The sequence below is a fragment of the Oryctolagus cuniculus genome, chromosome 1, assembly GCF_964237555.1.
Source record: "Oryctolagus cuniculus chromosome 1, mOryCun1.1, whole genome shotgun sequence".
NCBI classification, from domain to species: domain Eukaryota; kingdom Metazoa; phylum Chordata; class Mammalia; order Lagomorpha; family Leporidae; genus Oryctolagus; species Oryctolagus cuniculus.
Genome location: NC_091432.1, coordinates 127,459,504 through 127,476,553, shown reverse-complemented (window position 1 = coordinate 127,476,553; position 17,050 = coordinate 127,459,504). Strand labels below are relative to the sequence as shown.

General features: G+C 43.7%; 1 protein-coding gene and 1 long non-coding RNA gene across 3 annotated transcripts in view; one reads left to right on the top strand and one right to left on the bottom strand.

Annotated features, from left to right (window-relative positions):
* The window catches only part of LOC103348864 (uncharacterized), a 60,036-nt gene extending 57,014 nt beyond the window's left edge, over nucleotides 1-3,022 (bottom strand). Inside the window, exon 1 of the long non-coding RNA XR_517133.3 lies at nucleotides 2,654-3,022. This is a non-coding gene — a long non-coding RNA (uncharacterized lncRNA). The remainder of the gene's footprint in view (nucleotides 1-2,653) is intronic.
* The window catches only part of OPCML (opioid binding protein/cell adhesion molecule like), a 1,351,977-nt gene that overhangs the window by 318,652 nt on the left and 1,016,275 nt on the right, over nucleotides 1-17,050 (top strand). The gene's annotated exons all lie outside the window — the stretch shown is intronic.

Sequence of the window (17,050 nt, the reverse complement as noted above, 5' to 3'; positions counted from 1 at the left end):
TTAGCTATTCGAGGTCTCTTGTGCCTCCATATGAATTTCAGCATCATTTTTTCTAGATCTGCGAAGAATGTCTTTGGTATCTTGATTGGGATTGCATTGAATCTATAAATTGCTTTTGGGAGAATGGACATTTTGATGATGTTGATTCTTCCAATCCATGAGCATGGAAGATTTTTCCATTTTTTGGTATCCTCTTCTATTTCTTTCTTTAAGGTTTTGTAATTTTCATCGTAGAGATCTTTAACGTCCTTGGTTAAGTTTATTCCAAGGTATTTGATTGTTTTTGTAGCTATTGTGAATGGGATTGATCTTAGCATCTCTTTCTCAGTCATGGCATTGCTTGTGTATACAAAGGCTGTTGATTTTTGTGCATTGATTTTATATCCTGCCACTTTGCCAAACTCCTCTATGAGTTCCAATAGTCTCTTAGTAGAGTTCTTTGGATCCTCTAAGTACAGAATCATATCGTCTGCAAAGAGGGATAGTTTGACTTCTTCCTTCTTGATTTGTATTCCTTTGATTTCTTTTTCTTGTCTGATGGCTCTGGCTAAAACTTCCAGAACTATGTTAAATAGCAGTGGTGAGAGTGGGCATCCCTGCCTGGTGCCAGATTTCAGTGGAAATGATTCCAACTTTTCCCCATTCAATAGGATGCTGGCTGTGGGTTTTTTATAAATTGCTTTGATTATATTGAGGAATGTTCCTTCTATACCCAATTTGCTTAGAGTTTTCATCATGAAAGGGTGTTGAATTTTATCAAATGCTTTCTCTGCATCAATTGAGATAATCATATGGTTTTTCTTCTGCAGTCTGTTAATGTGGTGAATCACATTGATTGATTTGCGAATGTTGAACCATCCCTGCATACCAGGGATGAATCCCACTTGGTCTGGGTGGATGATTTTCCTGATGTGTTGTTGTATTCTATTGGCCAGAATTTTATTGAGGATTTTTGCGTCTATGTTCATCAGGGATATTGGTCTGTAATTTTCTTTCAGTGCTGCATCTTTCTCTGGCTTAGGGATTAAGGTGATGCTGGCTTCATAGAAAGAATTTGGGAGGATTCCCTCTTTTTCGATTGTTCTGAATAGTTTGAGAAGAAATGGGATTAGTTCTTCTTTAAATGTCTGGTAGAATTCAGCAGTGAATCCATCTGGTCCTGGGCTTTTCTTTGTTGGGAGGGCCTTTATTACTGTTTCAATTTCTGTTTCAGTTATGGGTCTATTTAGGTTTTCAATGTCTTCATGGTTCAATTTTGGTAGATTGCATGTGTCCAGGAATCTATCAATTTCTGATAGGTTTTCCTGTTTGCTGGCATACAGGTCCTTGTAGTAATTTCTGATGATTCTTTTTATTTCTGTGGTGTCTGTTGTTACGTTTCCTTTTTCATCTCTGATTTTATTGATTTGGGTCTTTTCTTTTCTTTTTTTAGTTAGTTGGGCCAATGGGGTGTCAATTTTGTTTATTTTTTCAAAAAACCAGCTTCTCGCTTGGCTGATTTTTTGTAATGTTTTTTTGGATTCAATCCTGTTAATTTCTTCTCTGGTTTTAATTATTTCTCTTCTCCTACTAGATTTGGGTTTGGTTTGCTGCAGTTTTTCTAGGTCCTTGAGGTGCGCTGAAAGCTCATTTATTTGGTACCTTTCCAATTTCTTGGTATAGGCACCTATTGCTATAAATTTGCCTCTCAATACTGCTTTGATGCATGGGATCTTAATAAGCTGAGAGCATGGGTGCAACCTCCTCGCTGGCTCAGTGTGCATGCCCACAGCCCCCATGTGCTGGCCATCCAGTGACAACCATGGTAGTAACAGCCCCATCCACTTCAGTTTCCCCTTTGTCCACCCTCACATAGGCACTGTGGTAATGCCACCTGTAGCCACACCACTGTTCTGGATGGCTTTGTTGTGTTTTTCTAGGGAGACTCATGTTTCTTCGAGAATAAGGGTAGAGCCTCCAATGGCTTGGCCATTTCCCAGGTTGAACACAGAGGTAGGAGCTGAATTCTCTTCAGCATCAGTGGGAGGTGGGCAGGGAGAAAGGAATATACCTGTCAACCTTCCTGGGTGCAGTGCATGCGAAGTATGCAGGGATCACACAAGGGACAATGAATGACCTGGCATTCACTCTCCAGGCAGTTAGGTGAGCAGCATGGCTAAGCCTAGAAACAGAATGACCCTGAGAGAGAGAAAGGTACACATACTGTGAGACAGACATACCAGACTATGCACACGGTGTGGTGTACCTGCCTGGTCCTGCCCTCAGCTGGCATCCCTTCCTCTTCAGAGGTCATGTGCAACCCCCATTCCTCCCAAAAGATAGCATTCAGGTGCCAGGGGACTTCAAAAAGGTCATGGAAGTGCAATTGAAAAGTTACTTTAGGTGCCAAAAAAATATTGAAATCCTTGCATAGGTGAAGTCTTCAAGAAGTTCATAGAAAATGCCCATTGTGAAAAATGTGTGCATGGATCTCAAATTTTATCTTTTGTGTTCCACAACCCCTGAGAAGTTCCCTCACTGGAGCCTTGTAAGCTCTTTCTCTTCTATTCTTGCTGGGATTGTGGGGGGACTTGGATGTGGCTTCTCCATTCTTCTGTCTCCAAGGCCCCACTGCCTCCAGTGAACACAGTGGCCCTTGACTCCAGACACTCACCAGTCTGATCTCTTCTTCAGCTCTGTCTAGAAGTCAGGTCCCATCACCCTTGCTTTCAGGGAGCCAGCAAGCTTGGTGTTGACAAGGCTGCATCCTCAAAGTGCTTCTCCTGTGAAAAACACTCACTCAGGTAGCTTCTGGCTCAGTTAACTCCATGCCATTTTCAGACGAAGACAAGACCATCTGGGGGAATCTCCTGGACGTCACCCACCTAGGGAGCTAAGTGGTGGAGGTTGAAGGCTCTAGCCTTTCTCATTGGCAGAGACCATAGAAGATACCCTTGGGACTGAGGACCCAGGGCAGCCGTGTGTAGGGGAGCAAGCTAAGCAGGGCAGACCAGGGAAGACAGTGATGCAGAGGCCAGGTATGCATGACTGCTGGGCTGTCATTATCTGAGCACCTCTGATGTCACAGACCCTGACAAATCATTTGACCCTCACTGTGATGTCTGGATGGACTCCTGTGACCCCTGTTGTGCAGAGGAGGAAACGGGAAGGCAGAGATGTTTTAGTTCCTTTGCCAAGCTTGATAAAAGCTACATCTGGCATTAGAACATAGGTGAGTCTGGTCCCACGTCTGCATTCCTAAGCATTCCCCCAAACAGCTGTGGCTGAGCTCAATGCAGTGAGTAACGAGGGAGAAGACGCGTGCGGCAGACAGATTCCATCAATCAGAATTAGGCCACTTCAGGTGCCCACCTCCCTCCCTCCCTCACACTTCCCTTCCTTCTTCCTTCCTTGCTATCAATAGTTACTAAAAGCCTACTGTCTGCTTGCTTTCCACAATTCCTGTTAAAGTCCTGTGCTCCCAGATACCAAGCTCTTCCCTCCATCTCACAGCACCCAAGATGCCTAAGGCTTCTCTCTACTGTTATGCTCGGTATGAAAGTCATTTTCAGCCCTTCACCAATGAGCGTCTCAGGGCCTCTGTATTCCTTACAGGTGGAGGAGCCCAGTGCTAGAACTTCATTGTGCTTTCTGCTGTAATTCCATAGGCATAATCGCATGTGATGTGATAGCCAGAGAAGAGAGTGGAGTTGTCCATACAGAGAAGTGAAACGATTTCGCTACTTGTTAACCACGGGCTTTCAAGAAACACATTCACCTTCTGTGAGATGAAGTTCCCTGGTGTTTAAAATCCATTCTGATGGATAATTAAACAAGAAAATTGATATTAAGTTTCTAGCATAGAACATGGCATGTTATGGGTGGTCAATACATTTTGATTCCCATTTCTCTTCTAACTGCATTTTCCATAGAATCCACATGTGCCATAGGTTTTATAGTACTTTTTAAAGATTTATTTATTTGTATGCAAGACAGAGAGAAGAGAAAGAAACAGGAAAAGAGGGAGAGAGGGGAGAGGGATAGGGGGAGGGGGGGAGAGAGGGAGGGAGGGAGGGAGGGAGGGGGAGAGAGAGAGAGAGAGAGAGAGAGAGAGAGAGAGAGAGAATGATCACATCTGTTGGTTCACTTCCCAAATAGCCACAACAGCCATGGCTAGGCCAGGCTGAAGTCAAGAGCCTGGAGCTCTACCAAGACCTACCACATGAGTATAAGTGCCAAGGACTTGGGCCATCATTTACTCCTTTCCCAGGCACATTCACAGAGAGTTGGATCAGAAGTGGAGCAGCCGGAACGTGATCCAGCACACATATGTTTGGATTGGAAGTAGGGCACCTGGGACTCAAACCTGAGCCCCTATGGGATGCAGGCATTGCAGGTGATGGCTTAACTTGATAGGCCACAATGCCAGCCCCTGTCTCACAGAAATGCTGCAAATATTCACTGGGAATTACTCAGTGGAGAGTACTCAGACATCACCTTCAGTAGCTTCCAAGAAATTACAGCTTGTTACGTGGGGGATAGCCGAGGCGGGAGGTCACAGGAGCACGTGTAAAGGCATTCCAGATAGAGAGAACACTGTATCTACTCAACTGTCACTGCCACCACGCTGGATAAGCACATCTCGAGATGAAACAGAGGAGAGGGGAGAGTGTGGATGAGAAGCCAAAGGCTCCACATAGCACAGGAATTTAAATGCCAAGCAGAGACGTGTGGGGTTTATTTTATAGGAAATAGCAAGAAAGCTTTAATATAGGAGGAATACGATCAGAGCTGTGTCTGGGGACCAGAAGTTAGGATTCCTTTTCAGAGTTCACTGATGGCTTTCATTTAATTTCAGAATCAACTTCAAAGTTCTTACTTCAAACTGCCACCCAGCCCCTGCCCCTGTCAACCCCTTCCTCCAACCACTCCTGCCATCCATCCGCACACACCCTGCACTCCAGTCCTCCATCATACACCTGTCTCTGGGCTATTTCCTTGTGGTTCTCTGCAAATGGGGGGCACTTCAAACAGAGTCTGGAAGGCTCCTCTCCCACCTGCTTCAAGTCTCTGCTCAAATGCCAGTGAATCAGAAAAGCCCCTCCTTACAATATTTTTTTTTAAAAGATTTATTTATTTATTTCAGTCAGAGTTACACAGAGAGAAGAGGCAGAGAGAGAGAGAGGTCTTCCATATGCTGGTTCACTCCCCAATTGGCTGCAAGAGCCACAGCTATGCAGATCCTAAGCCAGAAGCCAGGAGCTTCTTCCAGGTCTCCCACATGGGTGCAGGGGCCAAGGACTTGGGCCACCATCTACTGCTTTCCCAGGCCATAGCAGAGAGCTGGATTGAAGTGGAAATTGGAGCAGCCTGGACTCAAACCTGCAGCCATATGGGATGCCAACACTGCAGGTGGTGGCTTTACCGGCTACACCACAGCTAGCTCCAGACCCTCCTCACAATCTTTGAAAAGCAGCACTGCCATCCATCTGTGTCTGCCACCTTTGGTTTGCTATCCCAGTAACCTTAGCACCACCTGATGCATCTTTCTGGGTTCTGCCTTCCTCAGTTAGACTATAAGCTCCCTGAGAGCAGGAAGTCTGTTTTTTCCAGTAGTCAGAGCAGGGCCCAGCGAAGAAATGTACTTACTAGATATTTGTTGAGTAAATGCATCATATAAAGCATAGGAAATAAATAATATGCTCATCTAATAGTGCAGTTGAGAGGTGATAAGGCATAGAGGAGTGAAGAGCAAGAAATACTTTGGTGGGCTGGTGCTGTGGCGTAGCAAGTAAAGCAGCTGCCTACAGTGCCGGCATCCCATATGGATGCCGGTTCGAGTCCTGGCTGTTCCACTTCTCATCCAGCTCTCTGCTATGGCCTGGGAAAGCAATAAAAGATGGCCCAAGTGCTTGGGCCCCTGCACCCATGTGGGAGACCTGGAAGAAGCTCCTGGCTCCTGGCTTCAGATTAACCCAGCTCCAGCCATTGCAGCCATTTGGGGAGTGAATCATCAGACCAAAGACCTCTTTCTCTCTCTCTCTCTGCCTCTGCATCTCTGAAACTCTGTCTTTCGAATAAAACAAATACATTTTTTAAAAAAAAGAAATGCTTTGGTTATGGAGACAGTGCATGTAAGTTATTGAAAATAATAAGCAAGTGTAAAGCCTATGAGATAAATGGAATCTCTTCCCTCTTAGAACTATAGTTCACAAGGGGAAACAAAACCAAGAGAACGAGACCAGATAATAAAGAGATCTGAAAAGCCCAGGGCCTAGTGCACTACACAGATTAACATGACAAGGATTTCCATCAATCCATCATTCAGCTCGCATTGTGGGAAAGTAAAATCTGTTTCCATCTGGGCTAACTATGGTGATGACATTGCTGTGAGCTGAGCTGAGAACCGGATGGGGAGAGCCTGGGGGCGGGGCAGGGGCCTGGTTGGCATGTCCCTGGTGGGCAGTGGGCTAGACATGGAGCCCCCACAGGTCAGCAGGGGAGAGGGCACAACTTGAAGGCATGATCTTGGTTTCATTTGGATTTCGGTTGTTGTTTGGGGAGCTTTGAGCATGTTTGTTGTCTGGCAGGAAGGAAAGGCGAGAAAATGTGCTAAACCTTCACTAGATTTGACAGAAGGTCATGGCAGAGATGGGAAAATGTGGGATGAATAGCAGGATATTTATCCCTCAAGGAGGAGAGGAAAATTCCTTAGAATCATCACAGATGCTAGAAGACATGGACGCATTTTGATTTTGAAGAGAGTTATGAACCCTCATAAACAAGATTTTTCCCAGCCTTTTCCTGGCCATAAGACCAAAACAACAAGATTTGAGGAGACTCGATATGAAAAGAAATGAGAATACGGGCCTCTGAAGACGAGGGCCTTTAAGACCCCGGGGCGCTGCTGCTGGGAGCTGCTGTAGCAAGCAAAGCTCCCAACCATTCCGCCCTTTCCCCCTAAATGTGGTTTATCATCCACTTACTTCTGCCTGATGCTCTGCCAAGTACTTTCCGGATATTATTTCTGCCGACGCTCACTGAAACCTTGCGGAGACAAGGGTCAAGAGGCACAGGCAGGTGAGCGACTTGGCCAGAGTCAGCCGGTGAGTGAGGACAGCCCTGAACACAGGCCAGTGTGTATGTGTCCATGTTTTGTGTTTGTCAGGCCGCTCACTCCCGCCCGAACCATCCGGCTGAGCTGGTGGTTTTACAGCCGTGACATGAGTGTCAGATTTTTTGGCACTAAAAGTGTAAAAGTACTTGGAGCAGGCTGCTTTGTAAAGAAAAATGTTGTTGGCTCGTGGCTCTGGAGGGACAAGGCATAGGGACCTCAGCTGTGCTGTGATTCCTGGTGAAGGGCTATCTTTGTGTGGTGAGAGACAGGAAGCAGCAGATACATCCATCTGTGTCCGGTCTCTCTCCTCCTTGCAAAGCTACAAGGATTCAATCATGGGGGCTCCTGGCTAATGACCTGATCCCCTCCCTGCTGCTCCACCTCCGCCACCATAGCCAGATGGAGTTTTCACCTTCTTCATACCAAGCACACATCATCTGGGGATAAAACTGCTGTGTGAGGTCAGGGGTACAAATCACCTCTAAACCACAACTATGACCTTGCCTGAGGTAGGGTATAGGACATGGTATAGTTCTTCTTCAGGGTCTCCACGTTTGAGTTCATTCTTGGAGCATTATGAGGAGCAGCCGCTGGGAATGCGTCTCTTTTCTTAGAGCAAACTGTCGAACAACAATGCAGGTGCATATTCCGACTTTCTCAACACAACCTCTGTGTGGTTGGAAGGTGCCCTTCGTCTTCAGTAGCCTTAGGTAGTGGTCTGGTTGTGCTAGAACCAGCTTCTCAGATTACAGGGAAGTTTATCTTCATTCCTTGGGAAGGAAGGCTCTCAGAGATGAGCTGTCAGCCAAGCCTGTCCTGTACAGAGGCCTGTATTTACCAAACAATCTGAGCCTGACCTGAATGAGACCCTGAGGTTCCCGAGTTAATACATGTCCTGTCCCTGGCACACCTGTGACACTGTGAATTTGTAACCCCAAACAAAACCTGGACAGTTTTGTGCCAGCCGTGACTTTAATTAAAGCTACTTAGAGGGACTGAAGGCTAATTTAAAGGTGATTGCCAGATGGGTTTTCTCGAGTCTGAAAGTGCTAGTTTGACAATTAATGATAGTGCAGCCTTAATTGGCTCAAGTTAAACAGGGAAAAAGCAATGGAGGGTGAGCACGGCTGATGGAACCCTCTGTCCACATGGCACCTGAGAACCCTCTGTCTTTTACTGCCCCAAATGGTCAGAGAATTAGAGGGCTCTGCCTAAACTGGTTGAGAGTGAGGAGTAATTTCAGACAATTTCTTCTATTTCAATGTGCAGTGGAAACTTGTTGTGGCACAACAGACTTGGCAGCTCAAAGCATAAACAGTGGAGCATACTACAAAAGAGAAAGCACCCTTCTCCTAGAATCAGTAGCCAATGCTACTTCCCAACCCTTGCATTTAAGAAACATCCATCATACTTCTTGGTAAGATAAATTTAGAGATAATGACAGAGACAGAGGGTCATGCTATGGAGTATTTTTTAAGATAGCAGTGAGAAGAGAGTCCCATTTGCCCCAGACCATCTCCTGGCATTCCTAATTGCTGAATTATTATTATAATTGTTTGCTTAGCTCTAAAATTCATTCCCTCCCTCCCCCCAACTCAGATTTTGCTTTTTATCAACTCATAGGCAACATCAACAAGATTATACTAAATGCTCACTCTACTGAAATCCCTCTGGTCCTTTGGAGGATATTGTCAGAAAAAGCAAGCTGATTAGCATGACCACTAAGGCCCCAGGTCCTACCTGTACAAACCAAGCATTCTGTAGCTCACAGACCTCACTCACTGCAACTGCACATTTCTGTAGCCTTTAGGGACCTGTACTGAATTTGATTGAAATCTATTTTAAATGACCAAAGAGGTACCCACTCAAGACCTTCTTATCAGCTGCCATCTTGTTTTAAGAAGGGCAGGTTGAACCACTTCAAGTATTTCTTAGACTATGAGCATGAGAGTGACAGTTAAAATCATGTGGTACAGCAGGAAGGGCACTGGGCTGAGGATCTGAAACCAGTGTCCCAGGCCCAGCTGTGCTATCTACACAGTAAGCATCTTTAGGCTAAATTCTTCCTTGAAATCCTAGCCTTCATCTGCAAAGCACTAGTTTTATTCTACATGACCTAGAAATTTCTTCCCAATTCTGTTTTTCTCTAACTGTTGTTCATAGCCACAGCTCAGTTCATGGACGATTTGAATGGAGAATCATGACTCTCTGACCCCTAACCTACTGCTCCCTGCTTTCTACTGGATAAACTTGTGTGTCTCAGCACATGGTGTGAAGATTGGTTAACCTCATTAATAGTTATTGTGGATCTGGGAAACAGAAAATGCTAGAAGGATAAGCTGCAACAGAGACCTCATTTTGTTCAGTCAATTAGAAAATGGACTGAGGCTTCCAGCTCTATTCCATGTAGGCAGCTGCTATTAGATTTAATTTGAAAAGTCGTTGGCATTGACTTTGAATTTGTAGAACTCCTCTCAGTCAGTTAACTCAGAGTCCTTAACCTTGTATTAAGCTCTTATTACCTTTGTTAGGCACAGTAAACCTTATGACCTTTTCCTTGTAGGTAAATGGAATCCAAAGATTGGTGAGGTATTTGTGCAACTTAGTAGCTAGTCATTTTCTCTGTACCTCATCCTTGTCCCTCTCTAACCTCATTCGGGATAATTTTCAGTTTTATTAAAGAATATCTACGTTTTAAAAACTTATTTGAGGAGAACTTATCTTCCAACAGTCTTCACATTCTACATGCATGCCATGTCATTTTTATTGCTAAGGCATTTGCAAAGCCAATTTCTTGAATTGAATGCTTTTCCTTCTGCAAATATTCATGCTGTGTCACTCTGCAACCACTGATCCTGGATTTAGAAGAGTAAGTTAAAATCTAATAACTGTTCACTACTTACTAAGCATCTTTATTCCAAAGCACTCAAAAATATTGAGTACACAGAAAAATACTGCAAAGAAGAAGCAACAGCTATTTCTACTTCAAGTTCATGAATGATAGAGTATAAAATATTTGTAAAATTAACCAACATTAAAATAGTCTATTAGTTAGGACCTGGTAGTATGGAGGTAGAGAACCTCAATTATAATCCCAGTTCTTCTGTTAGCAAATGGAGTCTAGAATCTCCCTGCCTCTCTATCGTGTCTGTAAAATGGAGAGAATGACTTATTTCTTGGGGTTGTTGTAGGGAAAACATCTTATAGTAAGCATTTGGTTTGCGTTAGTTCTTCTTTTCTTCTTCCTTCAGTATCACCGTTCTTATCACCATCACCACCACCATCTTCACTGCTATTGTTTCCATGATTTCCCAGCACCACCAAAACCACAACCTCACCTCTACCACCACCGCCATCACCTTCAGCACCACTATAATTAACATCACTCCCATCATCACCACCACCATCACCACCACTGCCATTACCACATTACTACCACCCTCATCATTACCACCCACACCATCATCCAGCTGGTGAATAGCAACAGCACCAACAGGAGTGTATGGCCACTTAACCTTCAGATAGATAACAGCCAAGTCTCACAGGCCTAAATCTGGAGCACTAGAAAAGAAAACATATACAGACTCTAAAATGAATTTAGACTGTAACAAAGAGAAGATTTTCTCTCACCTTACTTTAATAGAATAGTAGCTTGAGAAGCAAAGGAATATGGGGGGAGGGTGTAGATAATCTGTTTCCATAGCCCCATAATCAATAATTAATAAATTATTGTATAGGTATATACATATAAATGTAGCTAGTATGAGATAAATAGGTAAATATAAATATATATACATATGTTTGTATATTTATGAGAAAATATGTACCGTACATGTATATATGTTCCTTTAGGAATATATATGTATATGTGTTTATTCATGAAATAAATGAGATTATATATGTATATATATCTTTAGGGATGGGGCAGTGTGGCTATCATGTAAATCACTGTGCTCATTGGAAGGGCAAACAGCATTTAGCTCGAGCTCTTTCCTGGAAAGGTAAGAGAATAGCAGGCATAAAGCTTATCATTGTGTTTTATGTACATCATCCAAAAGTTTGTATCCCTGTGATGCCTTGGGATACTGTCAATCTAGAAAGACTGGCTTAGTGGCAGAGTGGCTGGAAGCAGAGAGCAGAGAGCAGAGAGAGGCTGTTGCCTGCCAAGTGCAGATCTCACCAGTTCGACGATGGTGGCAGAGCAGATGACGGTGAGCTCACTGATTTCCTTGGAGAGATGAAACCAGAGGATTTGCACAGACTGACTCCTTCCCCGTCATCTGTTTCTGCAGCCCCCATCATCACCGAGTCTACACACCTACAATATGCAGTCAAGCCAGATGCTCTGTCCCATCCCTCATGTGAACGATCAAAATAGGTGTGATTCTGGACAACCCCACCTTTGATATTTTAAGTTTGGTAGATTTTTATACAGATAGCCTGCAAATGAGACACTCATGCTGTCTTAGAGGCTTCACAATTATTGTCTAATTTAATCTCTATGGTCATGGTAGGGATTATTAATCTCATTGAACAGATTAGGAAACTGCATTCAGAGAGTCTCAGACTTCCCCAAGGTCATACAATTAGACTTGACACCAGAACCACAGATTCCAAGTCCAGTGCTTCTGGAAAACCTTTCCAACTCCTTCAGAAATGGTACTTTCAGAGACAGAAGTGGAAGCAGTGACTTTTTCTGGTCCTCCAGCTCTCACTCTTTTGGTATTCAGAGAAAGATTATCCATCCATTCGAAAGTATTTCAACATCTACTGTTCTGTGTGCTATGGTAAGCACACGGACAGTGCAAGGAAACAAAAGTCCTCACCCTCATGAGGAGTCCTTGTTTATGTTGATGCAAAAGATATGAAAAGCATGCAAAATGCACACATACGTATCTTCTCCCATGTATGACAGTGATAGAAAAAGTCCCTGGTGATGGATGCAAAGCACTTTAGCTCAGTGTTTCAGAAAAAAAAAAAAAAAGTTAGTGTGATTCAAGGAAAACTACTTGATCCAGGATCAATTTCTGATCGATGGGAGAGAAGATACAAAAGGCATTGATAGTCCTAAATTGTCTGCTCATGGAGATCAGACAGAAGGCCAATGAGTCAGAAATGGAGTGACAGTGGAAAAGTTTCAGGAAATAGGGTCCCTAGATCGACACGAGTCAATTTTTCAAGGCATTGTAAGGGTGGACGAAGATGGTTAAAGTTTATTCTCAATGCAATAATAAGGTACTGAAGGTTTTAACCATTACAGTGAAAAGGTCTGATTTAAGTGTTGAGATTACCTTGGCTGGTAATTGAAGAATTGATTGTAGGACAGAAAGAGCAGAAATAGGGAGATACACTAGAAAGTTCTTGAAATAATCCAGGTGAGAGACAGTCGCATAAAACTAGGGTGAAAGCAACAGAAATAGAAATAAATGAAGATTAGATTTTCTTTAGATTGAATATAGGGTAAGGAGGAAAGAGAAATATACAAGTTGATTTCTAGCTTGAAGTTCAACTGTCAGGGTGGTGTTACTATTTGATAAGATGAAACTCCACTGAGGGTGGAAGTTATGTGTGTGGAGAGGATTTAGTATGGCATGGAATTCCATATGTGCATGCATGCCTGGGTGTGTGTAAGTGCGTGTGTGTGCATGCATGAGTGTTTTAAATTTCAGAACCCTATTACATTCAAGTGTTCATTTAGAGATATGAATTTTGCACTCCGGAAAATAGACTGGGCTGAGGATACAAGTTTTGTAACAACCAGGTAATAAATAGCATTTGAAACCATGAACTGCAGAAAACTATCCTAGGAGTGAGTGTGAAGACAGGAGAGTTGAGGACCAAGGACAAAACCCAAGGTAGTTCTTTTAGAGGTCAGAAGAGAAAGAAAGGTGCAGGTGATGAAGAACAGCAACTGCTTAACATGCAAACGAACACACACACACACACAAGGTGTGGTGTCAAGAAGCTTGGTGGAGGGTGTAATTATTTTAAATATTGCCGAGAAGAGAGAAATGCAATGAGCAGATGAAATGACTTTTGGCAATTTGGTGAGGTATAGTGGTTGGTGACTTTGGTGAAAGCTGCATTGTTGGAATGGATGGAGTTGAAAGCTCAATTGTTGTGGGTTGGAAAGCGAATGGGGTGAGAAAAGGGAGAGGTGGTGAATATAGACAATACTTTTCTCCATCGATTTCTACTTACACTTAGTTCCATGCCACAAAAGCAAGGTATCGACAAGGCTTTGAAAGGCCATTTACTGTTCCTAAAATAACTATGGCAAATGGGGGGAAATCCATTTTTGTGGTCCTGCTTTGTAACTCAGTCCCTTTTTAAATAGCTTTTTTTAACCAGGAAATCATTCCTTTTATTGACCTGAGAGATGTAAATTCATTTTAATTCGATGGAGCTGGAGACATAGGAAGGTTCACTAATGTATCACTCCTTACACCTATGTTTTCATAGCCCTTCCACTTTGATATGTGTCTACATCTCAGTTCTTTATGATTGGTACTTCTGTGTTGACACTGGATAGTGTATAAACAGAAGAGGTTTATTTGGTTTAGGAATCCTGGAGAATCCAAGCAACAAAGTCCTGACCTCTGGCAAAAGCCCCTGGTGGCATCACAACATAGCAAAGAGGAGAAAAGGAAATGAGAGAGTGCAGAAGAGGTCAAATGCATGGATGGTCTCATGTGATAGCAACTTGCTACCTCAAGAACTAACCCAGTCCTGTGAGAACTACATTAATCCGTTCCAGGTGTGGTTCTTCACAGTGTAGTTACTTCTCATTAGGCTCCACCTCTTTTGTAAAAAATAAACACATCCTTATATTACATTTGAGAAGGGAGAGAGAGAGAGAGAAGTTGGGGGCATGGAGACTCCTCTCATCCACTGGTTCACCCCCCCCCCCAAATTCTCAGGAGCTGGGGATTCGATCTATGTCTTCTGTCTGCTTGAGGCATCAACTGCTGCCTCTCAAGGTATGCATTAGCAGGAAGCTGGGATCAGGGGTGGATCTGGGACTTGATCCTAGACACTCCAGTATGTGGGTATGTGGGCATCCCAAACAGCATCTTAATCACTGCACCAAACACCCACTCCAGGGCTCTTAAAGATTCTCCCACCTCCAGACTGCCACAGTGTGGACCCAGCGTCTAGCACATGCATCCCCTGGGGGACAAATCACATCTCAACTACAGCAGAGACATTGACTGGCATTTGAGCTCCCAGAGAAAGGAACTAGCTGTCTGTCTCAAGCATGTATACTTAGTACAAAGTAAGTGCTTACCTGATTGTTACAAATTTTCTTTGTTAATTCTCTGTTAATCATTGTCCATTTGCTTACTTCTTCTTAAGTCAGGATAATGGTGCTCCCATCCACACACTATATATTTCAGATAACCACAGTATTTGAGGGAGGAAAATATGACTTTTATGCCATTGCCCATCCACAACTTCTTAACTCAGCTCCTACTTTAGTAAGGAAATTCTCCAGGGCTAGTATTTGCTTTGTCTCCACATCATGACTCTCTATTCTAGAAGGGAGACAGATGCTGGTTTCTTCAGAAATACCTTGCTTTCTCACATTTGATGGATACTTTCAACCTAAGAGGGGTGGCGAGCAAAGTCTGGATGAATCTCCATTGGAAGTATGCTATTAAAGTTGTCAACTTCTTAAAATACATGGTTGAAAAACCATCATTTTTCCCCCCACTGTGTGTTACCCTAAACTACAGAGCTGTCACCAGGCAGTGTTCTAGTGTGTGGGTTCAGAGAAACCGTGGGAAGGTCCAAATGGCACTTAAATTACATTCTTCTTTGCTTCTGAATACTTTTAGTGCCATTTAGCAGAATTCCAATGCAGTTGGTTCCACAGAAGAGGTTGTCCCTTTGAGAGGCATCATTGCTGCAGGGACTGAGGAAAATAAATTAAGCCAACAAAACGTAGAGATGGCTTTTCTATTCAGATCATCATGGAAGCAAAAGGAGAACGCGATTTGACCGATCCTCTGCACCAATGCCACAGAGCTGAGTGCCTTGTGCCTGTTCCATAACTGGGCAGACTGGGATACTGTGTCTGTCCAGTCCTATGTTTGGGAAACAAAGAGTTTGTTCTTGAAAGGGTGACCTGGTATAGGAGAAAAATGAGTTTTTTTCAATGCAGAAAAAATTGCTCTTTCTCTCTGATAGCTTCTTGAGAAAATGTGCTCAGTGCATAAGTCAAAATATTTTTTCCTGACGACATAGCACACTCTACTCTTTCCATCTGGGCTCTGAAAGCACAGCTGCGTTCTTCCCGTCTCACACCTCACCTCCAGAAAAAAGCCACATTCCATGGGGAAGGTGGCCGCACACCACACTACAGTGTATCTGTAGTTGCCCGGGTGCTAGAAATAGATTCTAAGTAATTATGGAGCTAGGAATCCTTAGCCCTGAATCTGAGGCGGGCCCTGTGTCTCTCTGGCTGGCCTCGCCCTCCACTTGTCATGCAGCATGGTCCCAAATAGGACAGAGCCAGCTGAGAGTGTCCTGTGATGAGCTGTTTGCCTTGCGTTCTGAACTTGCCTTTACAGCTGTTGAAAGAAAACCTCCTGCCTAGTTCAGTCACCTCCCATAGCAGCACTTGAAGGTATTCTTGTTTTCCAGAATTAAAAGAAGATGTGAGAAGTAACACAAACATAAGGAACTAGCACTTAAAATTTTAACTTTTCTCAGAACTGCAGACAGCGAGGTAAACATCTAACTGAATCGTACACTTATTAGCACAATGTATGGAGAGAATGGTGTTCATTTCCAACCCAGACTCAAGACGAAACTGAAACATTCAGCGAGGTGCAGCCAAGGGAGCTTTCTCTGTCTTGCCCTCCTTCTGTTACCTTCCTACCCTCTCTTGAAAGTATCGGACAGGGTGGACAGTTGGCATACCAATTGAGATGTCAGCTGAGATGCCCGTGTCCCATATCCAAGTACCTGAGTTTGATATTTAGATCTGGCTCCCAATTCCAGGTTCCTGCTAATGCAGACCCTCAGAGACAGCAGGTGGTGGCTCAAGTAATTGGGTCCCTGCTACCTTTCACATGGGAGATCTGGATCAAATTCCAAGCTCCTAGCTTCTTTGGCACCCAGCCTGGGTGGTTGCAGATATATGGGGAGTGAACCAGTGGATGGTTCACCTCTCTCTCTCTCTCTCTCTCTCTCTCTCTCCCCACAACTCCTAAATAAATTAAAAGAAAAAAACTGTAACAGCATAGATCTACTCAGTGGTTACCATGTACATGCACTTCTTGAGGACACAATGTACAGCAAGTAGAGGTGCTATTTTAGGTGTTAGAAAGTGAGACTTGCATAAGTTGGGTTACTTCCAAAACACCTGAATCACTAGGAGCATAACTTAGATTCAAGCTGTGCTCTTTGAAGCCCACATGTTGGCCCTTCTGCTCCTCAATTGCTCAGCTGTTTGTACTTGTTCCCTTCCACCAGGCTGCAAATTCCTTAAATGTCAAGGCCATGCCTGGTACTCTTCAACTGGCACCCTGATCATGATAGGTGCTTGCTTGATGGTTGAAATATTGATTGAATCCATCCACATGGTCTAATTCCCCTTGATATGATTTGACTTATCACTTCCTTGTATTAGGGCTTTTACACTAACTGAAATAAACTAATTATTTCTCTCTTTTTAAAAAAAAAATATTTATTTGACAGAGTTGCAGAGAGAAAGGGAGAGACAAAGAGAAAGAGAGATCTTCCATCTGCTGGTTCATTCCTCAAGTGGCCACAATGGCCAGGGTTGAGCCATGCTGAAGCCAAGAGCCATCCTGGACTCCCACATGGGTGGCAGGGGCCCAGGCACTTGGGTCATCCTCTGCTGCTTTTTCCTGGCCATGAGCAGGGAGCTGGATCAGAAGTGGAGCAGCCAGGATACAGAATGGTGCCCACATGGGATGCCGGCAT